Source organism: Chaetodon auriga, chromosome 8, assembly GCF_051107435.1.
Source record: "Chaetodon auriga isolate fChaAug3 chromosome 8, fChaAug3.hap1, whole genome shotgun sequence".
NCBI classification, from domain to species: Eukaryota; Metazoa; Chordata; class Actinopteri; order Chaetodontiformes; family Chaetodontidae; genus Chaetodon; species Chaetodon auriga.
In genome coordinates this window covers 3,851,408-3,876,918 of record NC_135081.1, presented here as the reverse complement: position 1 = coordinate 3,876,918, position 25,511 = coordinate 3,851,408, and the positions used below count along the sequence as shown (strand labels likewise).

At 39.4% G+C, this 25,511-nt stretch overlaps 1 protein-coding gene across 1 annotated transcript in view; it reads right to left on the bottom strand.

Annotated features, from left to right (window-relative positions):
- Positions 1 to 23,892, bottom strand: part of tsnare1 (T-SNARE Domain Containing 1) — a 188,729-nt gene extending 164,837 nt beyond the window's left edge. The window contains exon 1 of the mRNA XM_076738024.1: positions 23,778 to 23,892. The gene's annotated coding sequence lies outside the window, so the exon portion shown is untranslated. The remainder of the gene's footprint in view (positions 1 to 23,777) is intronic.
- Between the last annotated feature and the right edge of the window lie 1,619 nt (positions 23,893 to 25,511).

Below are 25,511 nucleotides of genomic sequence, written 5' to 3'. Positions count from 1 at the left end.
GTATCGACCAAACTTGAATTTGAACTGTTTTCAAGGTTAAAAAACCGGACACCTTAGCCAATTTATCTCTGGGAGGCTAAATTTAGAAAAAATATTTATGTTGTATATTTTATAGCAACAATAAAGAACCCCTCTTTGTGAAGATGTTCCAGTATCCTCATGCAAGTAAAAAATATCTATAGTGCTGAATGTAAGTGCATTTACTCCAGTACTGTTCTTACGTACAATTATGAGGTACTGAGAATGACATTTTGTGCTCCACTCCATAGCATTTATTAGACAGCTACAGTTGGATCAGATCACAGGATCTGAGTCATTCTTCCACCACCATCAGTACCCAAAGTGAGACATGAGGGTGCTTTGCTGTCTATCTGAATGCCACTGTGACACTGTTTATTCTATTATTAAGGTCACCATTTAGGAGAAGAGCCACGCTTAAAGGCTGAAGCAGACCGCTGTCTCTGGCCACCACTGTCACCTCACTACTGATGTGTTCCCAGTTATTGTGTGGATGAGTATGAGTTCAGCTTGATCCCAGATAACAAGCACTTTCTGTTTCTCAATTAGTGAAACAGACTAATGTTATGGCAAACACCACATCATTCTTCACTGTTCAAACAGGCTGCTCAGCTTAATTCAACTTGTATAAGGAAGGACTGATGACTGAAATAAACTCTATTTAATTCATATATAAAATAAAGTTAAGATAATTCAGCCTGCATTTCCTGACTTCTAGTCTTGTACTTTCACTTACACAATGCATGTGCAGTTAAAGGAGCAGTCCACCAGTTTTCCACATGAAGATCAATTTGCTCATTCTAATTGGTATTATTCAGTCTGTGGAAAAAAATAAAAAAATAAAAAATGTAGAACATGTTCTGTGGCTCTGGAGGAGCTTCCTAAAGTCTGAGAAATAACCTTGATTATGTCATAGTTAAATGTATTAATATAAATACAAATGTCAGTAAAGTATATAATCTAAATGTCAGTAAAGCTCCATGTAAGACTTTGACCTGTTGATATTTCTTGAACAACTGCAGCTTGCCCTTGTTTATGCAGGGCAGCACAAGAGACTGATTAAAATGCACGCATGTAGCAGGGCTCCAGCACTTTGATCATGTGTTGAAATCCTGTATTCTCTAGACTGAGTATACTGCAGCAGAAACCACTCGAGCTTTAGTTATAGCTTTGGCACAGTCTGAATCTGGAGTGAGAAGCTGCCTGAATGCTGTGGAGAGAAGGACTTGCCTTCCAGTCTGTTTTTGTCTCGTTACGCTAATTGACACATTTGGATGATGCCGTCATCAGTGAAATGTTTGAAGTGCTTCCACAGACATACTTGACTTTAGCTGAACAAAGTCGGCATACAAACTGACCAGGAAATGCTCCCATACAGTGGAACAGCAAGACTATGAACTTGACTAAGATCAGCTGAATATTCAGATGTTGTAGTTGATAGACAGCAACTGGTGCACTGCCAAACCTCTCTGGGAACTACAGAATTTCTGTTCTTCGTGTACGAGTAATATACATAAAGAAATAGACTATTTTTTGGTGTACCAAACCGAGGAAGTTGCATACTGAACCAAACATGCTGTATCAATCCATTTGAGACAAATAAACACATACTGTTACACCTGTAGTATCTGGTATCATATATTCTGTTGAGTTTGAAAGACATGGGTGTTTACTAGGAAGGGAGGGTATGATAAAAGATGCTGCTGAGTTGCATTAAGGGAAATGTAGGACCCAGTATTTTTGAAGACTCACGTTAGGGACTAAATGTCAGAAAGCTTGCAATCTCCTACTTCAATTTTGGTCATTCTTTTCATCCAACTGTTTTCAAGGGCAGTGCTAAGTTGTTGGAATTTAACCTGAAAAATATGGAAGGCATCATTTAAAACATAATCAGTGTAAAGTCTTTCAGTGTTAAGAGGCAAGTTAAGTGTTAGAGGCTGTGACATCAAGTGAAGATGTGAATGTATGACTGACAAATGACCAGTTTGGTGGCATGGTGGAACAGTGGTAACACTGTCACCTCACAGCTAGAAGGTGCCGGGTTCGATTCCCGCCTGAGGCACTGTGGGTGCTGGGGACATGTCCTCCACCATGTCTTTGGTGCCCGCTGCTGAAAAGGGGCCTTTCTGTGTGGAGTTTGCATGTTCTTCCCGTGTTCACCTGGGGTAGAAGATCACCACCTGACCAATGGTGACAAGAAGAAACTGGGCTCCCGGGCACCGCCATCGGCTGGCAGCCCACCGCTCCTGGTCTGCCGCAGGGAAAGGACTTACCAGGATGGGTTAAACACGGAAGAAATAATTTCACTGATGCATGGCCCGTGCCTGTTGTGTAGTTGTGTGTGCTCACAGAAGCATGGCATGTGCATGTGATGTTGTGATTAATAAAGTCTTATCTTATCTTATCTTATCTTATCTTATCTTAGAATCAGCTATGGTGCTTATCCCACCTCTGGCTTCCTCCTTTTGAGATATTGTGTCTGCAGTAACTAACAAAGACAGTGGTGAGGTAGAGTACCAAACTCCAGGCTTCAAAACACCCCTTCAGAATCCTCCAACTGATGATTTCAACAAAGTTTGGAATGGCTAGTTTAGGCAGGAGCTTGGCAAATGAGCCAACCTGACAGCACACATTGGGTATATTCTGAATTTCTATCTCCCCAAGCATTTTCCCCTGAGCCCTGTAGGTGTTTTTCTCAGCAGACATTGTGCCTGTGAAGCGCAGGTGTGAGCATCTATAATGGCTGCATTCATTTCAGGTGCTAGCTCCAGGTGCTGGCACCCTATATGGCTTAGCGAGGCACTTCAATGAAACATACCAATATTTAATTTGATTATTAACATCTGTGATGTTCTTGCGATGACAAGTCAAAAGGTCATTTGTACAAAACATCCTTTTCTGACTTAGATTGCAAGAAAACTAATGGGTTTGGCTTCAAACAGTCAAACTGTTTTCCACTTCCACAGCAGATTTGCTTACACAGCTAAAACTCCACCGGTTAACAATCTAAAGAGAATAATTAAAGAGGTGGGGCAAAAGAGCATCACCTGCAGCAGGCTGATTGCCATATGACTGAAACCAGCGCCTGACAGTATACAAGCTATACACCGGACATGATGGAAAAAAACACCAACAAATCTCTAAAGATTGCCTTTACTCTGGCTCTTAAAGAACCAAAATTGTTTTTAGAACATAAGAAATCTTCCCTTGTTCAAAAAGAGAAAGCTGCTGATGAAAAAAAAAGACTGTTCAATTTCTCTGACAGTCCTATGATTGCCAGAGGCACATGAGGGACAGGGCTGGTCAGAGCAGTCAACGATTACAGAAACATCACTTTAAAGAAGTCAGTCAAATTTTATCATCTTTTACAAGAAAATAGTCTCTTCCCCTGCATATGGGTGGATGCGTCTGAAACTTTCACTCACAGTATCTCCAGAGGTAATAAAATAGAACTAATCTCAGGAAAAAATGGGTGCAGAGATAAATTCCATCTGCATAGCATGACTGTATGTGTCACAGCCATGGCCGTGCCTCCAGTTATTCTTTGTGTTTCCTGAGTTTTTTCTCCCTGCTGTTGTGTCTCCTGTCTGTTTCTGTCCATGTGCATGTCTGTGTTGTGTCCTCCTCTGCTCCAAGCCGCTCACCTGCAACCCATCAACTCAAGCCTGCAGTATGTCAAGCCTGGTTTTTCAGCAACACGCCAGATCGTTTAGTGTGCCAACCCTGGTATCAATGCTATAGCCAAGCTTAACTCTTGTTAGTATTTTCCTTGTGCTTTGCCTGGAGCCTGTTTAATCCTGTGTTTCCTGTGCCTCAGGTTCATTGTCCATCTGTGTTCGCTCAGTCTGCCTGCCTCATTCAACGCCTCGCTAGTCTGCTTTCCATCCAACAGCTCAGCCTGCTCTGCCTGCTCCACGCCACCATCTAAACTAGCCCAGCTCTACAAACCCCACCTCACCAAATTCTACATAAAACTGCTTTTTGAAAAACTTTGTGGCAAGCCTCTCATCCAAGTCCTGCTTTTGGATCCTAAATTAACCCAACAGTATGTCTACTGATAAGGTCTGGATGGGGCTGGGACTGCAACCATGTCAGAGACTACATCGGCTGCAGAATAATAAACGAACAAACTGATGTTGTCTTGGAAACATTGTTGCAACATCATAAAAATTAGTAATTAGTTACATAAACTAGCTACTTCACTCAAAAGTTACTGAATTTACTGAATACTGAGTCACTGAATGCTGGGATGCTATCTGCCACTACAGCCTGTTTTGGAATGTTCCAAACAGGTGTTTTTGAGCATTCCACAACATGTTGCTGGCATCAAATTCAGAATAAGGATATACTTACAAAAATCAATGAAGTTGATTATTTGGAATTGTGATTGTTTATTATTTTAATGTTGCTGTGGAACAGAGTGAGACAAGAGAATTGTCAAAGTCTGCTATTATTTGCAGTTGTCCAATATTTTCTGCACAACAAAAGTAACAAGTAGCAAGCCCCTTTACATTTCAGTATTTGTAATTGCTTTATTTATTTTGAAAAAGTTGGTTAACAATTTTCACTAACAATGTTCACTGGCAAAAAAGCGTCAACACATCCAACCTAAATGGCAAAATAAGATAGGAGCCAGCTAAACAACATTGTTTGTCAGTGCCTCTCAAAATGCAAGTTAAAAATATATATATCAATTTGACCATTTTCTCAGCTCTGTGGTTAATGTTTGGTTAAGTGTAGGCTAGATGGTTAGGGTATGGCAAATGGGTATGAATAAAGTATCATTGATTCTAAGAGGTGGGATGCAAAAAGCGTCTCCATCGTTTTTCACACCAAAATGCACAAGTTCAACGATGTGAGATTCTAGCATGTACGGGAGGCTGAAGTTATGACAACAGCAATTTCACTGATACACAAATAAGTTGCATGAAACTGGACTTAGGTGTCCTTTTAGCTTTAGGTCAGATTTTTGTAATGATCCATAAGCTGTTGTTATGTCTGAAAGGAACAAGCTGTATTTTCATTAGTGAGGAAAGTGGCCGGACACAACACACACAGCTCAGCCAGGTGATTATCAATAACACTTTACAGAAGGGGTGCCTAAACGTCCCACGGTGAGATGGGAATGCTTCAGTGGAAGGTGACCTTGAGTCAGAGGGCTAAAGGACTGCGCTGCTTTCATTTGTTTGAGAGGACCAAAGGTTGTCCTTTCTGCACTTATTTGATTGGATTGTCAATGGCAGGATGAGAGTTTTCTGCCGCACAATACTGCCTCACATGCATAGGAAGGTGGAGTGGAGCAGGTGATGGTCCTGAGGGGAAACTGTTCATTATTCCACAAACTCCTCTTGCTAATCTGTGCATAAGAACTGTTCTGCTCTCTCCTTCTCGCTCCCAATCTGGCTGTGGCCTTTCTCTAAAGGACAGCGGAGCGTGCAGTAGACTTTATCTGGCCTCCTTTTCATCTGACCTTTGAAAAAGTAGCTATTATGTTACCTCAGGGTTGTGTAACACACATCCACATACCTACAGTAATATCTCAAGTCAGGCTATTCAAAGCTATCTCAGCTGATTGTATTTTTAGAATGGCCCTTGAAAAGCGAGAAAAAAAAAAAAAACAAATAAGAAAATAACCAGAAGGCGGATGCTGGATTAGGTAAGGCTGAAGCATAATAACACAACTCATATGTCAGAGGGACATATTTTTGGTTCAACCAAAGCCCAAAGATATCAGACACAGAATGTGAAGCCATGTTACAACCACTGCTGCTGGATAAGTTTGCTCTTCCTCCTTTAAAGGTTATATTTTCTCAAAAAACTGTGTCATGTGAATTGATTTGATTTTCTCACATAAAAATAACTTTTTCTTACAGGTTTGGGGAAATGTATTGCTCATTTCAAATATTTACGCACACCCATTTTTCTTAAAGGGATACTTATGAGATATCAAGACATTACATACAAAGTTATTCCAAAGTGGTAAAATGATGTGATGTTTTGACATATAGTTCTCCCCATGACTACTAAACCAACTTTGACATGCAGATTCCATGTAGTGCCCCTTTAGAGGAAAATTAATAGTTGAAGGAGGGAGGTGTGGATGACATGAAAACAAGAACAATAAAAACAAGGCCAACAGTCTGCAGCCATCTTAGCAGCTCTGTGAAGCTGTACTTTGGCACAACAGTGATTAATGCTAACATCAGCATGCTAACATGGTCACCATGTTCACCATCTGCAGTAGATGAAATATTTTACTGGTCTGTACATTTCATGGCAATTCATCCTGTGTTTATTGAGATATTTCAATCCTGACCAGAGTTTTGGACTGACTGACAGACGGACAGATAACATAGCCATCCCTAATTGCCATTGCCATAGCGCTAGCATGGCTGAACCTACACGCACCTACCTTTACCCTGGAATACTACACAAAACATGTTAAGGTTTTGGTAAATAAATATCATTTTTGATCTCCTTTGTTTACAAATAATATATCAGAGAAAAGCAGGAATGTTTCGATTCACTCATTCACAACAACCACAAAATCATACATCAGCCTGTGCTGTAATGTGAAACCATAAAACAACTTCAAGATACAGCATCTTAGAAGTCAACACCTTAACACCTTAAGCAAGCTAAAACTAAAAAATGCCACTTCCAAAAGTTAGTGTTGCAATCAAACAGCCATTCAACAGAAAGAGCCACACTGGATTATTGTGCCAAAGGTATCCTAAAATAGTTTTCTATTCATCCTGTACATCCTGCATCTTAACACCCCTATTATGGTGGAAAACTCTGAGTCTGGTGTCCTGCTGCTTGTCTAACTGTGTGATCCCTTCTAAGTTGAACGCAATCTCTGACTCTCCACTTGCATGTCACAAGAAATCCAACAGCGCACTGACCGCTTAACTTCATTTATTACTGTATACTAGGGATAACAGATGTATAGATATGTCCCTGGTAGTAACATGAAACCAGCAGTGGAATGCCAATAGGTCTCCTCAGGCCTTGTGGACAAGCCTCCAGTGACGCATTCTGGTAATGGGCTCCCTGTTTGGAGCAGAGTGGAGCAGCCTGAGGACTTGGACAGAGATGAGGAAGAGTAATGATCTTTGGCCGATGAGTGAGCCATGCTGTGGTCGTTTCCACTCTAGAAGTCCCATTCTGCACACCAACAAATGCACCGCACGGAGTCATCGCTCCAGTTGAGGATGTTTTCTGGAAGTCCCACTGAGTGTCTGAAGCTCAGTGTCTGGGATGTGCTGAAGAACTCCCGGGGGAAACGAGCACTGTCCCGGGCCCTGGCATTTGAAAATGCCGTTCTTCCTGTGTGGTTTCTGGGGGGCTTCCTGGCCCTGGCTGCAGGACCACAACAGATGGCCAACTGGACATCCACAACGCAGCCTTCTGGTGCCATCCTCATGCCACATATGCTTCACCCCGCGGCTATGACTTCCTGGAGATTGCTTTCTCACAGTCCCTCACAGCCGTCACCATGGCTACACAATCCCAATTGTGGGGAACAGATCGCAGAGTGCACAAATACACACACACACATACACACACACACACCAGCATTAAAACCCTCCAAACGATGGCATGGAAGGCATTCCAAAGCCACTGACTGTTGGGTATTATTTTATCAGCCTAACACACGCTGGCAATGCAACACAGTGGGTAACTGCCATCACTTTCTCTTAATAGTCCTTAATATTCAGATTTCACATGTCATGAAGCATTGTTGGTACTAGATGATAAGATGCGTCTCAGTCAAGCCTCCACAAAAGCTGACTCTTGAGTGAATGGATTTCACTCTCTGGTTATGACAAGATAATCGGAGGCATTTCCAAACACAATGCCAAGCAGTCATCTGGTCATGCTTTGGTAAACAATCAGGCTGCACGGCTGACTGATAAGCTCAGGCTAACCTGTGGAACACTTTGAAAGCAAACACGATTGATTATATTGCAAACAAACTGAACCACGAGCGTGGTAGATGAGGCACACAGGCACATGGTGGAAAGTACACATGAAAAAAACCCTTTTTCAGAACTACAAAGGCATCTACACAGGCCAGCTACATTAGGCTGAATGCTAATCAGCAGTATTTGTTAGCTTTTACAGGAACAGTCCAGTGTGTCAGTAGAGAATAATGCTATCATTTTCTCCTTGGGTCTTTGTGTTTTATTTATTTCTTAAATTAATCAGTCTTCACATTCTGATTGAAAAACATGGGTATTGCATGTGTAAATCTAAATTAATGATGTGAAAACACTTTGGTTAAGGTTTGGTTTGGCACAATGGCTAATTGATTAGGGTTAAGAAAAACTCATGGTTCGGTTTAAAAATGGTACTTTCTACGGTTAGAGGACCTTCCTTGTCATGATTATAATAGTAAATGTATGGTTGGGATGAGGAAATGATTGTGGCCATACTAAAAAAAATAATAAAAATAATAACACTGACTGTTAGAAACAGGAAACAAACAGTGGTCCCCCGTGTTAAAGTCAGATGCTTTGTTAATCCCTCCATCCACCTCAAACTCCTCCCAGTGTGGAGTTCCCTGGAAGGACAGTCTCAGACATTCATACCAAAAAAACATTGCTTAAGAGCGGACTGTCTAGGTGGGTTGATACTTCTGGTACAGGCAGGAAAATGAAACATGACCCAGGAAGGTGAGTTTGAGCAACAGACTTTGACTTATCTATACCATTGCAACAATACATTACCTTTCTTTAACCGGGGAAGGCAATTGAGAACAAAATACAAAACATCTAAACATTTCAATTCATATAAAGCAACAAAAACTAAATTACAATAGAAATGAAAATATAAAGGTCCACGAAGGATACAGAAAATTAGCTTTTAGCTGTATCTGGTTCAATACATGTATTTTTTGCATTTTTGTATGTATTGTACCCTGTCATTCCTAAAAAAAAAAAAAAAAAAAAAAACATAATCATGAAGTTTTACAACAAATAGTCCAAGGACACCAACATTAAAGATAAAATCAGAAATCAAAGTCATTCACATCACTGCATGTCTATCAAAAGAGATTTGAAGTGATTAAAAGCAATCAGCTTAAAGGGTTTCTGGAGGTTTATCCATTTGTGTGGTAAATAATTTTTTGACCTACTGCAGTGCAACTGTACTGCCAACTAACCACCGCCACACAAATTTCTCATGTAGTAAACTTTGATGCATTCTAAAACCATCCCAATTATAAACCTAAGGGCACAATAATAGACTGCATCTAGGCTCTAAGAGGCAAGGCAGAAGAAAGCACATAAATCACATCACCTTCATCTATAACAGGTAAAAAGGTTGAATGGAAAATTTGCTTCCTGTAGTTCTGACTGCGACAGGTCTTTTTTCATATGTATGTATCTCTATACAGTATGTATGTGTGCCTTTCAAGGAGTTAGTGCATTCATGAATATGTTTTAAAGCACAGCTTGTCATCCAGCCAGAAATCAAGGAATTCATAATAGGATACTCTTTCAATTTTCAGTTGGTGTCCCATTAAGAGTGGTAATATTAATTTCAGTGGCACTGAGAACGACATGCATTTTGTTTATCTGCTTTCACAGTAATTTACGATGAAAGTAAGATGTATCGTACACAAATCAAAATGCAAGTTTTGGACCTCCTGGGCAAGAGGGCACTGTTGTATATTGAATAGCATCATCCACTTAGAGATGAACTGTGCTGTTTCCTTTTCAACTAAATTCATTAGCACTATCAATCCAGTTTCATGAGTGTTAGCTAACACTCATGAAACTGGATTGATAGTCATTAGTCAAAACAGCTTGTGTTCTACCACTGAGGTTTGAATTGACAAATCAATTACATAATTTTCCATTAAATCCAATAGAATCCAGGTATTAAAATAAATAAATAAATAAATAATTTAAAAAAATAGGATCAACATAGTTGAAAACTGTTGAGTCAATAAAACAGGGTGACATGTCATTCAAGACTTCTGGTGCTGCCGTCACAGTATTGTATCTGAGTCGAAAACTTGATTGATAAGATTTTAGGCCAATAGTCATTCAGCTTATTTGACTGACCCCCTTTATGCAAATGTTGGATGTGAGCTGTCTTCCACAGGTCAGGGATGCTTTCTATTACCTCAGTCAGATTAATAATACAAGAATAAGCATTCAGCTATAAATAATAACTAGCCCCCATGAACTTTTTTTAGGATTAGTAAAACTAAAAGTATTGAACACTTCTAAATTTGTAAAATACTTCAGTGACAAAATCTGAAGTTTATTTACTTAACAAGGTGCTCAATCATTAGAGCCAGAGGAAGGAGATCCAGCATTTTCAAACATATAACCTGAAGAAATAAAGTGTGCACTGAATGTATTACATATAGTCTTTCCAGTTGACCAATTCACTGTGTAAGGATGAAGTAGATCTCTGTGATAATGATTTAACTGTTTTCCAAATCGGAGCTAGGTTTGTTTTACTTTCAGATCAGAGACATAAAAAAATGATTTGACATTTTGTATAACAGTGAGACAATATTGCCAAACAGTGGGTGATTTAATTATCCACGTTTTGCACCAGGCAGCATCTGTAGCATGTAACATATCCAGAATTTCTGAACAGAACCAAGGGTTGTTCCTATTTTTGACTCTGAGTTTCTTAAAAGGTGCATTTATGACAACAAAATGTTTTCATAAATAAGGCGAAGGCTGAGGTTCACTCAGGATATCAGTATAAATCAATATCACCTAAATATAAATCAGAAAACTTTTTCAGTGATTTTCATGTGTTTAAAATTCCAGACAGTAACACATTCTTTGGATCTTTATAATTTCATGTCACGGATGCATGCTATTGGGCGTTCACTGGTCAGTGAAGTCAAGAGGAAAAACACCATTAGATTTAATAATGCTGTGGGCTATTTGTTAAGATGATATCTAAGAGTGTGGCCTTCTCTGCATTCTTCAGATCTGGTGGAGTGGTGAAGAAAATTAACTGCATGAGATTGAATTAAATGCAGAGATCTTTTGTGTTTTATTATTCTTTTTAATTATCAACATTAGTTAACCAGTTAATGTTCATATCACACAGGATAAGATGTTCTGAGCCATCTTAACTGCATATTAAATAGAATAAATCATCTGTTGCACCACAAGTGCAAAGGGTGAACAATAAAACTCAATGCCTAGTACTTTCCCAGTATTATTTTTCCCCATACACGTACAGCCAAGAACTCAAAACATTCCAGCTTGGATACAAAAAAGTAAGGACAGACACAGACAACCAATTTTTCACAAAACACCACCTCCATTAGTAAGTCAATCACATTGGAAACCAGTTATCAAGTCAAAAATCTGAGTTTTTAAAGTTGGTTCACAGCCTTGTTCCAGAGAATACAAATACAGTGATGGTCTTTCCAGTTTGACATGGACGTTTCTTTCACTCCTCTTTCAAACCATCAGTCCTCCCTGGCCAAAATATGTACATTATTGTCCTGAAAGCCATAGGTAGAGTACCCAGCTGTAGCAGAGTCAGGCTGAGGAGGACTAGAGTGTTTCAGAAACTGTGGTTGAGAGGCCGGGCACACAGTGGCAGGACCCACAAAGATCTGGACTGATTCTTGCCACGGTGCATATCAGAAAGAGGTAAAAGCCAAAAAATGGATAAAATTAGCAGTCAAATGCTTGTTATCCTCTTTATTAGGGTGCACACCATCTGCTCTGTACAGGCTTGAATTAGTCCAAAAGTAATCAAAGTTTGAGATTAAGTCATATCCTGCTGCCAGAGTTTTTTAACCAGTGGTGGAGACTGAAAAGTAGACTAAAATGTTCTTGGAAAGATTTGAAATTATACCAGACACAAGACAACATTTTCCCAGACTCCAAATAGTGGAGCACAGGGATCCTTACAGAAAAACCACATGAATTTCACATGTGATTTGCACATGTTAAACATGGGAAACATGTGGTTTTGGAACATTTTTCATGGTGTAATGTGTGAAACCCATGTAAATTCCTATGTGAAACCCATGTGATCACATGTGGTATCATGGGTACCATGTTGTAACATGTGGTACCACATGTGTTTCACATGTGGACACGTTACCACATGTGATCACATGGGTTTCACATAGGAATTTACATGGGTTTCACACATTACACCATGAAAAATGTTCCAAAACCACATGTTTCCCATGTTTAACATGTGCAAATCACATGTGAAATTCATGTGGTTTTTCTATAAGGTAAGGTCTGCATGCAATTTGCTGCAATTTGTAGCCATGACGTCAGCCATTCCTATGTGCGTTAGAACAGTTTTTGACAGTGGGATGCAGGTCAGTGAGAGGTGGAATAAGCTCAATTGGGTTTACAAGTTTTAGAGCTAACCAGGCTAGCTGGTATAGCATCAGCGTCGGTTGCACTCAGTGGTTACAGTGGTGCAAACCCCTGGCCAGAGGAACCAAGGCCAGGTGGAGAGTGGAGATTAGTTAGAGCAGCAGGCGCTCCAGGTGTTGCTGCAAGAGCTCCACTCACAGACCTCCGGTGATGAAGTACACACACAAAATTGCTTGTCAGATGGACAAACGGCTCTGGAGCTACAGTTGCTGCACAGGGATCTGCGCTAATCATTTTATCCTCTGTCTTGATGACAGAATCTAACTCATAAAATAGAGCTTGTGCCTATGTAATTGGCCAGCCTTCCATTTTATTGCAATAATAATAATTGATCCAAGTTCAGCTTTTTTGCCAGGGGACTTTTTTGCAGAAGCCTTCTGCATCAGCATTGCAATGCTATAGCAAAACAGTGGTCTCACAGAAATGAATGAGGGGATTGAGTTTTTCACATAGTGTCGGTCAGTCGGGGTAATCCGTTACCCTCCACCTTTAATTGCTGCCTTCAGCAACGGACTGCTCTAACAAAGGTCAGCTGGGCAGCTCAGGTTCAAAGTTCAACAAATTTAAACTTTTGGCACAACACAGCTCTGCACCACACAAACCCATTCAAGATGTCAGAGAACAAAAACGTATAGCATAAACAATAGGTGAGAAGCGAAAAGCTTTTTGCTTCAATAATGTACAACAAGAGACAATGCATAAATCTTATGTTTTTGTTTTGTTACCTTTGTTATACTTTATTGTATTTAACATTGGACAAATTAGGAGAGCAGTAAATACTTCTAAGACAAAAATGCCCCTGCCTTAATTCTGTGCAGGACATACAGATGAAAATAAGACTGATCTTTTCATCTTGGTTGGACCACTGCTGGATAACCAGCTGAGCAAAATGGACAAGTGCCCAAGGGACTAAAAGCCCAGGGTTTACAGCATGTCACTTTGTTATGGGTAATGTTCAAAGGGGCACCATCTCAACAGCTTTTTTTTGTCAGTTTTTAGACCAAGATTATGCTAATTTATATTGCCCTCCAATGTTGTGAAGTTCTAAACTTGTGTGAGTATGTGTGAGGCCCAATAACAACTCTTCCCCAACAGTTTAATGCAACTATGGCTTAGGTAGCACACAGGCACACTTCCCATAAAGCCATGTATACCTTAAGAGTTCTATCAATGACCACTTCTCAAAAATGCAAGATTTCGAAAGGAGAAAACACAGTTTACAGACTAACACGCGTTACAACAACATCAGGTACACAACCTGTTAAATTATTTCATATGGTGAGAATATTAGTTCTAACACTGTTCAGACCTCGTGTCTACAGTGACATTGTGGACATTACACCAACTGTACAACTTTTCATGTCCTCATCTTTATATGTTGGTCAGACACATGAGTAATTACAAAGAGACAACACAGACACAGCAGCTCATTATCTGCATTCTGTTGTTCCATCACTCCATTCTCTGGGGAGAGTAAACCCTGGCATCTCTACGCCCTTGCCAATACTTTGTGGAACAAACAAAGTTGTGAGGCAGAACCAGGAACTAATTTCATTAGCGGCTGCCATTTGTGACTGATTACAGGCTGCTCTCAGTGGCTGGCAAGCAGGTCCAAAGTTCTGGGAGGTTAATAACCAGTAACAATCAATTACTTAACCAATCTGATATGATCAATGAGGTTTCTAATCCAGCAGACAGCAAGATGAGTAGCGGAATACAATAAAATTTCAAACATGCTGAATGCTCTCAGCACACAGCAATGAGCTGCAACTGAACTGTTCCCAAATGCTTAACTGTTTTGCATCAGCAAAATAAAGAAAACAGAAATGTAAACTACAATGAAGAGAGAGAGAAAAAAAAAAACAATGCCTTTTTTTATACAAAGTTGCTCAAGCAAAACTGTCTAACATAGCACCATCACAACAGAGCACAATCCACACAGGAGAAATGGAAGTCTAATGAATAAAGAACTAAACATGAATTAAATCTAATGGGCATATTAGGATGAAACAATGAGTGGAAGCATATTAAAACGAAACTCTCTGGCAGAGGTTGGATCACAGTGCATCTGCATTGTCAAAAAAGAGAACAGTGCACCAGCAGCATCTTAATTAGTGGACTATCAGCCATCAGTAGGCCTCCCCTGTATTGCTGTGCATCTCCGTCCACATCAGGACTGATTATTCTAATGATGTCTAAACCTCTGTCCGGCCATTATTCACACATCACAGAGCCCGGCCTTGTTATCTCTGATGGCAAGGTTTCTTGTCTCCCTGAATTCACAAATTAAATCCAGAAAAGGCTCCTTTCCCTCTCCTCTGTGTCCTTACTAAAGTGTCCCAGTTGTCATCCAATATTCAAGTCACTTACTTAAGCAATTAGATGAGCTAAAATACGAATTTTCAACATAATTTCTGACTGGCATGAAGAAAATGTTTGCATTCCAATAGCATCAGTTGTGTCATAACCTGACTAAAGGTGCAAAGCCCTGCAAGAGGCTATACTGTTTATGAACCCCAGCAATATTACACTATTACGTATAGCAAACAACATATTGACATGTTTGCTATTCTAGGAACTGGAGTACCTTGTTCTACAGGAAAGGATTTGTCTTGTAGCGAACATGACTTTATTCTACAATTTTCTTGAACTCTAGAATTGAGAAATTATTATATATAATATTATTAGATATTTTGTGTGCACCTAGATATTTTGCCCTTTGGTCTCATAGGAAAGCTCATGAAGTTTCCAAAATAGATTCATGCTACAGTAGGCATGAATGGTGCTCAGTAACTTAAGTGTGTGGTGGTTTGTACATAAATGAAACAAAATGTGATAGTTTGGTAATCCTTTTTGATATATACACGACTGAAAGTAGTACAAATAAATATATTAAGTATATGTAATTTTTTACCTCATCAACTTCATTATTTTTTGTAAATTATTTTTTGTTTATTCTGAATCTGATGCAGCAACATGTTTCAAACAAGTTTGGACAGGATCAACTAAAGACTGGGAAAGTTGTGGAATGCTCCAAAAACACCTGTTTGGAACATTCCACAGGTAAACAGGTTCATTGGTAACAGGTGATAGGATCATGATTGGGTCTGAAAGGAGCATCCTTGAAGGATGGAGAGAGGTTCACCACTTTATGAACACATGATTGGATAAAGGATATTGATGGGGCTTAGGAACACTTTGGAAAGCTGTTGGTATATGCACACATGCACACATACACACACAACTTTCTGCCACTTCGAAACTGGTAGAAAGTTGATGAAACCAAAACAAGGATGGCATATCCTGACTGTGAAGCATGGTGGTGGCAGCAAAATGTTGTGGGGATATTTGTCATTTGAAGGGACTGAGGAACAAAATTGAAACGAGGATGGATGGAGCCAAATCCAGGGAGAGTCTGGTGAAAAACCTAAAGATGTCTGCAAAAAAAGGCTAAAAATGAGTCTGAAATTCATATACTAACAGGGCAATGAACCAATGCACAAAGCCAAAGCCACTATGGAGTGGCTTGTGCAGAACAAAGTGGAGATTCTGACAAACCAAGGCAAAGCATTAACCAAAAATCCACAGAAAACCACCCACACACAATATAAAAACATATTCATTTTCTGTCCACTGTATATGCTTACTGTCCATTACTAAATTACATCCTTGCTATGTTATATAGTGTAAAGTTTGAAAAAAAAAAGAAAAAAAAGTAATGTCTCTGCATGACCCTCCACCTGTTTTTTTTATATATATATATCTTTGACAAAATCCGATGGAGCATTCTAAAGTTTGGACAGCTCATTTTCACTTTGACAGGCCAATCAGAACAAGTCAGCAGGAAAAAAGAACAACAAAGGCACATAGCCACATCATCTTTGTATGCAAATTCAGCGCAAACATTCCACAACACATCATTGTGTTCACATTTTTCATCTAAGATGATGGCCCAAAGCATAATAGATGGGTAAAATGACTGTTTTCCACCACTGTTATTCATCTATCAGTATTCAACCACTTATCCTGGTCTGGGTCTCTGTAGCAGCAGCAGGTTAGTCCAGACCTCCCTCTCCACAGCCACATCTTCAAACTCCTCCTGAGGAACTTTTCAGGCCAGATGGAGTATGTAATCCCTTCAGCATATCCTGAGTCTCCTTCCAGTTGAACGTGATCATAACATCTTTCAAAGGAAGGTGTCCAGAACGTCTTACCATTTCTGTACAGTTAACCTAAAACACCTATCCAAAGCACAGAAAGCTGCTCATAAATAATGTATATTATAATATTTTGGACTAATATTTTACTGGACTGGAATATCTAGATGTAGTCCAGTCTAAAAAATACTTAATTTTAGACAAATAAATATATTCATAAATAGAGAGGAATAAATAATCTAGATGTTAAAAAGCATTTCTATAAAATCAGTTAAGTTAAATGTCTGTTACAGTTGAGTGAATTAAAAAAAATGCAATAAGCAGATAAATCAATCTTTGTCACTGTTGATCAAGTTTTTTGAAATTCGAATAGTTTGTTTGCAGTGTGCGTAGGAGAAACCTGGTCAGCTCACAATCTAACAATAATGTTTTCTGTCATGACTTTCTGTTAATTTCATGGGATGTTACCAAATCGTCAGCCAATCGGAAAGGTGGAAGGGCGGAACGAAAATGCAATCTCATAAAGCAGAGCTACATGTTAGCGAGAAGAAAAGCAGACAAGCTGAGTGAAAAATGTTGACTAAATGCGGTTGGAGAGCGGTCATGTTCTTCATGTGGTGGACGCAGAGTTTTGCTGAGGTATAAGGGACATTGAAATCTGCAGAAGGTAAATAACCTCTGTGTGTGTATCTTTTGTATCACTTCATAACAATGTATGTGTAAGATGTATATGCTAACCACAACTAGCACATTCGCATGCTAGCTATAACAGCACATATTTCCATAGTGTAGCAGCTAATTTTACTGTGTGTGTTGATGATAGAAGCTAGTTTAAAGCTCAGACGAACTCAGAATGAGAAGTAAGAAGCTTTATTATGAGTAAAGTGACATGAAACTGTCATGAACACTCGTTGAGTGAGAGGACAAGGAAATACTCCTTGGACTTCATGGAAGAGTGGATGATTCCCGCTAAGCTATTCTTTCATCAAGACTGTAGCCAGCCTGTAGCTTCACTCGTCTTTCTTCTCGTCACGCCTCGCCGTTTTTCATCCTTTGCCTATGTTTAAAAGTCATGGTCTGTGAGTAACAATTAACTAGCGTGCGTGCTATTTTATTTGTAGCTTGACTGTCAAGGGAAGTTACACACCACGCTCCCGAGCAATGACTCAGGCCTCCAACAGTTTGCTTTTGCTTTAAAGGGTTTTTTATTTATTTTGGGTGCAGCTTCTGCATGTGTGTGTGTGTGTGTGTGTGTGTGTGTGTGTGTGTGAGAGAGAGAGAGAGAGAGAGAGAGAGAGAGAGAGAGAGAGAAAGTGGGCCCTTTAGTTAGGAGTTTCAAATTGACGAATGAGATAAGGTAAAAGTAGGTTTAGGTAAACACTTTTGAGTGTTGTACAATCTTTTATCTCTTCTTTATTTTTTCACTTGATAGAAATAATTGTTTACATTTACTAAAATTCATTATTTATATTTGAAGTACATTGTGTGCGTCATATTTTCATTTCATTAGGTTGTATTTTGAGTTTGAACAGACGATAGTATTTAATACTTAATTCTTAGTAGGACTAAAAAAATCTGTGTGAATACATCTTCCTGCTAAGTGAAGGGACCGCCATGTTCCAAAATTCATATTAAAAAGGTAAAAGCTGAAAAATTCATTTGTTGCATGCAGATTAGCGCGGTCAACCATAGGTAACTTTTACCTCCGTCCATAGTACTACAGCCCCATGTTATGCAGTAATAACTATCCAGCTACATGGGACGGGTGTGACATAGACCTTTGCTAATGTAACAAGACCATTTTTGTTGCAGTGTTCTCAATTGGAGGATTAATATGAGACTTCATCAGTAAATTGTCTCAATTTCATATTTCATCTCAATTTCAGTACATGATAAGGTGTTGGACAGCCCATCTCATATCCATAGATTCCTAAACCTTAACGAAAAAAAAAAAGTGTAATTTGAAAAAGTCTCAACTAGTACGAAAGTAAGTGGACCTTAAGTTTGGCCTTGAGAATTTCCGTTTCTGTTCCCCATGCAGAAAATGGCTTCACTGAGTTCATTAGTTTTGAATCATTAGTGTTTTCCATAAGAACATAAGATTTTCTCTTGGCCTCCTCTTAGATTATCATTTTGGTGCTTCAGACATTCTGACAAATCTTGGGTGAATGGCAGTTACAGGTCAGAGGAGAGCATGTGATATGTTTATTACACTGCATTTTGCCCTCTAGGGAAGTCCACATCGTATGGAAATAGCCTATACATTGGCAGTGGGAGATGTTTACTGTTGCCTGTATGATGGCTGGTGAATAATAAGAGTTGTTGTTGCTGAAATAATAACACAATTCCAAGCAAAAGCAAATTATGAACACAGTGTGACTGTGACTGTCTGCCAAAGGATGATCATGTATCTGTACAAACACCACAACAGATGGGAGTTCTGAATGAGAGCCATATGTAAACATTATTCACAAATCATGTCATGCTGACACAGCTGAGTGTCAGGGTGTGTCCTGTGTGGAGATGTTAATAATGCACACTTAACACTAGATCAACCAAATATATGCTGTCAAAAATGTGCTGTCCTAAAACTGATATGCGCAAAAAATGCTGAGTAAATGCTGGCGTCAAGAGAATTTGGGGATCCTGAAAAGGGTTTGGAGGTCATAGAAAGTTGACGAATCTCAGCATGCTGCTGCTGAAGTTTAAAGCTCATGTCATGGTTTGAGCAAACCAAAACAAACAAAGAGGCATTTCTAGGTTTGTAGTTTAAACTGTTACATATTCTAATTGCATGACCCAAAGATCCACCAGGACGTACAGGTCTGCACTTCTTCAGTTGCTTTAGCTCGTTCTGTCCAAATAAAATACAATACAGGATTTGACATAACTCTTTTGGGTTATTTACATGTTTGGTCTGTGATAGTAACTTTTGACTGAAAAATAGGCTTTTCTAATGGTAACTGTAAACACAACATTGACGTGTTTTCAACAGCATAAGTAACTTGTTGGCAAACAGCTGTTTATTTGCACATTCAGCAGTTACCAAGCAACATTATCATTCATTTGGATGTCCTCATGTTTTCTTCCACACGATGAACATGAACCCACTATTCACTTCACCAACTCTGATGCACCAACTTGAGCTGCTAAATGCTGCCCTGTGTTCATCATGTTAACTGTGTCAGTCGGCTGTTTGGTGCAGACTTTTCACTATAAACAATAAAATGCTCCATATTTGCAGAGGGAAAGTATAGTCTGGTCTTACTTCATTACATAATGGCTTTGTCAATATAAGCAACCCCCTTCACACTATACAGACTTTTGCCATCTATGCTTCCCCTTGGTCAGATCATGCTGGCCTGAGCTCCCACTGCTATGCAGATGACACCCAGCTGTTCACCAGCCACTCAGCTTCCCTCACCCTTGTCAACTGCTTGCACAACATAAAAACCTGGATGTTGTCCATAACCCAAAATCCATATTTATGCCAATGGTTTTAGAATGGGATGTCCAACAAGCTGCTCACCTCGGAATGATGACCAGGTGTCCACTGACTTTTGGTAATATAGTGATCTATGAATGGCTTGTCTTACACATCATTAAACAAATGCTGTGTCACAAAAAAGAAAAAGAAAAGAAAAAAAACCTTTACAGTGTCCACACAGTGCCAGTTTTAGAGATTTGACCTTGGCCCATTCTGGTGACCCCACACTACGTCCCAACTCCCAAAAACCGTTGGTGATCTCCTTTACAACTGCATTCCCTCATACTGTGATACACTGAATCATCACTGAATAATCATGACAAACAGCAGATAATTGAATATCAACTAGAATAACAAATAGGAAGATGAAAGAAAAGTGCGAGCGGCTGTCCAGTTCGGCTCGATGAGCGATGAGTCATGCAGTGAACACCCACCATTCAGCATCCTGTTACATATACTCTGGCTAACACGCAGCAGAGTAGGAATTCATTTCAGACATAAACTTAAGCTAACACTCATCCTCTTTTCTAACTCTTGCAAGTTATGTAATATGTAAATGGTACATGTGATGAAGTGAATCTCATTTGCAACACACAACTGTACACCTACACATCACTACTTGGCATTCTGAGTACATCACAGTTTCATAGTTTATATTCTGGAAACTAATTTATCTCATTTCCTCTGTTCTTTTTTTTTCATCCAGCAGATATCACCGAAGTGGACTTCATCTATCTTAAAATATCTTCCATCATGCATACATGGTATATCTGTAACTTTGTCCACAAAGATCCTTGAGGAGTCACTGTAGAGCACAAAGCATCTAAAGTAATCTTATTTGGAGACATACCGTACTCCACTCTCAGCAACATATATCGAATGCACACTTTACAGTTGCAGCGGGCTATTTAAAATGCCAGAATGCTCTGCTCTCCCACTGCTCTCGCATTGTTTCATTGCTCACTGTAGGTGTCTTCAAAATTATTGCTGCTGCTTGCTTAGCATTGAAACCAGCCCCTTCTCCACCCAAGAACCCATCAAAATGCAACTGGGGAATGATATCACTCTACTAATCACCCCACATCTTCTGTAGGCTGCAAAGAGTTCTCAGCCAAACATTAACTATACTACTGCGCAGAATTTTCATCAGTTACCAATTACCGGTTACCATTTGATTCGGACTATTAGTTATCAAGTATCAATTCTATATCAGTTCACTTGCACACTTGCAGTAACATATTTCTGAAATGCTCAAGAATGAACTTTGATATGCAAGTTTCAAGCCAACAAGAAAATTGGTATTTTAAGATCTATAATTCCATTAGGTGACCTATGTGATGACCAAGACCATGTGATGACACAGATCATGTGACACATGTGGACAGCTACTCAATGGACCTTAAGGTCAGATTGTTTTATCAACCATAATATTATTGACCACTTCAGGACAGTCTTTAAGTATATACTTTTGGTTCTGTGCTGCAGTACATTGAATTTGAAATGACAGGTTAAATTTGAGGTTGGTTTTCTGTGTCTAATCAGAAAACAGTAAATGTATTATAAGTCAAGAACTCAACACTGTTTTTTCAACTGTACAGATATTCATATTGATTCTTGATTTTCGTACATGAATGATGTTTATACAGGTGACTCCAGGAAAAAAAAAGAAGGAAAAAAATCATACTGTGTACAAAAATCAGCTTTTTCTGCTAAAATGATTTCATATTTGTCTGCATAGATTTGAAAGTTTGCTTCAGTCGAATTCTCTGTCCCCAGTGATGTAATAGAAAACACTCTGAAGTCTATTTCATATGTTGGCTCCTCCAGCTGTGGTAACACCTGCTGCACCAAGTATGTTAAGCACGATGCTGGATAATTGTAGTCAAAGTTTGTGCCTCTCACACACAGCTGCTGCACTGAGCTGAACACTTTCTACGCTGGTGACCTGCACTATGAAGCAAGTTCAACAGACCCTGAATATCTTTTCTTTATCTGGCTTCGCTAAGACTAACAACCACTGTCATGCTGAGCAGTCACATGATGATGGTTATCAGCTCAGTGAGTCAACCCAGGTTTTCTCAGTCTAGTCATGAGCACATTCTACTGAGAGTAAACTTTATTAGACATATGAGACAAATATGGTGAAGCTAAAAAAAAAAAAGAAAAAGGAAAAAGCAGGACAGTTGCACCTGCTGAATGCAGGAAGGACACGTGACGAAAAATTGCAGACTGTGTGCACGTGTAGATTAACAGGCTAAAGATATCATTGACCCATCATTACGGCACGAGTAGATCTGACTATAATTACAGGTGTGTATTCCATTAAATTACTGTTGCTTGGATGTATTCTTATGGGATATATGGAAATTTTGGTCATATTCTTTTAGCTGGAACTCTGGCAGTGTCAAATATGCCGAATATAAAAACATAATGCAGTAAGGAGGCTATTGTATTTACAAGAACAAGGATTTAATGCTTCAGTCAGGCTCTGTTGTTGGATGACAGCAGCATAGAAAAACTACGTCTCCCATTTGTTGCTGATCTGAACCTGCTCCTGACTTGGTTAGGTGTACAACACAAGTTACCATAACGATGTACCCCGGTAAGGAGTGAACCACGGTCCTGAAAACCCAGAGTTCAACCTTAAGTTACCTCGTTAACCACAGATTCTGCTACGCAGCTCAGGAAACGCCCTCTGTCCTCACTTCACTGACGTATGAGGATCCACTGACATGAGCAATCTGTGTAGAGGACGCTGTTACGGATCTGTGAAATAGTGCAGCAATTCTGGGGCAACAAACAAGTGAAACAGAATTTCTGCTTGAAACTGCAAGAAAACTCAAGAAACAACACAGAAGCACGTGAACCGCACCGGCCCAACGGGGAAAAACAGCGGCACCGTTGCCGATGGACTCTGATAATTCATGTTTTGATCTGCATTCTGAATCTGATCTGGATTAAGCAGCATATGAGTGTGGCGGGTCGAATCAGGATCGCCATGCTCACAGCGGTGAGGGACCAGGCGCTGCTGAAATTCTCATCCATATTGTGGATGGTACAGGGGATGACCAAAATAACAAAACATAGTACAATTTTTGCTGTTGCTGTTGTTGGAAGTTACAAATATTTAATATAAAAAAAACTGTGTAAAGTGTGTAAGAACATACTTCGAGCAATGTCTCATTCTTGTAAAGGTTGTGGTGCCTCCTAGCATTTTGGGGATGTTGCACAAAGATGAGCGAATATGATCAAAAATGCTGACAGGCTGCAAAGTGTGAAAAGGCCTAAATCATAACACACACAAAACTTAGATCAGAATAACAGTGGAATGTTAAGGGGAGGAGGGGGAATAGAAAACATGGAATCATCCATGTTTGGCCTGCTGCCAGAAGAAGAACAGATAGCTCTTACATTAAAAGAGGAACTGGATGAACAATTCTCTCTATATCGCCAACAACATGGCATCCTTCCAAACACACACAAACATCCTCAGGCACAGCATGTTCGCAGCAGATAGATCCACACACACAGTATCTGTGCTTCCTTGTTGTCTAGAGAAAGCAACGTATAGACACCCATGATGGCCTACCATCCTCCACATCCCTGCCTCCCATCTGCTCCCCTCTCCCCCCTCTCCCCCTCTCTGTCTGTGTGAGGCTGCAGCATCCGTCACTAAAGGCAGAACAAACGCAGGCTGAAAAGGAGGGATTCCTCCAGCTTTACCTTTCAATGTAGGGAGTGATGTGGGCTGTGATTTAGCTCAGATGTTGCTGCTCCTCAGCCTCGGCTAACAGCATCATATGACCAAGAACCACCTGCTTCTTCTGCCTGGTCATGTGACCAGATTAAGCCCTAGCAAGGATCTCTGGGATTTGTAGTTGAGGGGATTTCCACAATGGGATTTCATTGTGAATAACATCCTGTGTGATGGTGAAGAAACATGACTGAAAAAAGTGAGAGTCTGAATTCACTTAACTCTAAACTAAAGTGTAACTTAAATCTATGAACTATCATTATCTTTTTATCATAACCTATTTATATATGGATGACCTGAAGATATTTTGATAAATAAATCTGTACACAAGTTGACCAATGACAAGACATAACTTGGTCATTGCAATTCATTTTATATAGACAGACAATCACAATATATGAACTTATTTTATTAAAGTAGTAAATGTTTACATGAGGACCATTATTTAGCAACTGAGAAGAAACAAACACATTTTTTTAAATCTAGAAAATATGTATGGAAATATTTGTCTTTCAATAATAACAACACATAAAATGGGAATATAATATAATAGTATTCTATTCAATAATATGAAGAGGACAAAGATCCTGGTTCCTCTGGTGCCCACCCAGCAGTGTTAAGGAGAATGAAGTGTTAATCATATCACAAGTAAGATTTTTATGGCTTGCAGTGCCTACACTTCATTTTTGTTCATTTGTTTATTTTACATATGTCAAATTTTCATCCATTGTTGGTTAGCAAAGACGTTCTAAGGAGACAGCTTAAACAGCAGTACAGTCAAGTAACAGCACAAAACAGTAAGATGACAGATAAATCAACATTTTCTGCTGCGGACAGTGCACAGACTGTGAAGAGCCACAGTAAGGCACAAATAACAAATAATGCAATAACACAATAACATCCATGAGGTAGATATGCAAAGCAATATGAAGCAATGCTGTTTACAACCACATCTAGCAAACAATAGCCATGCAGAGCAGTATTAAAATACACTATAGCATGCTGAGTAAAGTTACTTTAAAGGTAACAGTACATTACTAGATTACTGCCATTAAAGACTTACATTACATAACTACAATAATTGTTCAGAAAAGGAGCTGTTACAGTTCTCTGCTTTTCTTTGTGCATGTTGTTGATATTGTCCAGTGTTTGATCAGCTTCATAACACACTAAGCATCACACAGTGTTTTTTATGAAAGCACATACATCAGGTATTTGCCTTGTTGCCGTGCCGGTGCATGAATAACAGTGCACATAAGAAATGCTCTTTAAGTCTCTGATTTTATGTGATTTTAATGGTTTAATTTGTCTGCCCTGTCTGGCCAGACCATTTAGCATCTCATAATTTAATCTCATAAATTATTATTATTGTTATCATCATTATTATTATAACATGCTTGCGCTTGCAGACTACAGAAGTGGTGTCAGGGTGCAAACACACAAAGTAGGACACTCAGGTCAGTTTGGCTTAAGGCCACACCACTGGGCACAGACTCAAGCTGCAGCTTAAGACCGACAGCGAGCCCAGGTGGACAGCAACTCTGAGCCAAATCTGACCATTCTCACACCAGATCTGGGCCACTCATTTCTGGCTTCCTTTTTGCCCTCCCTGGTTTACAGGAGACATGTAGAGCAAATGAATGGTGGAGACAACCAAAGTAAGGGATAACACAATCAAACATGGAAAGGCATTTGCTACAGCA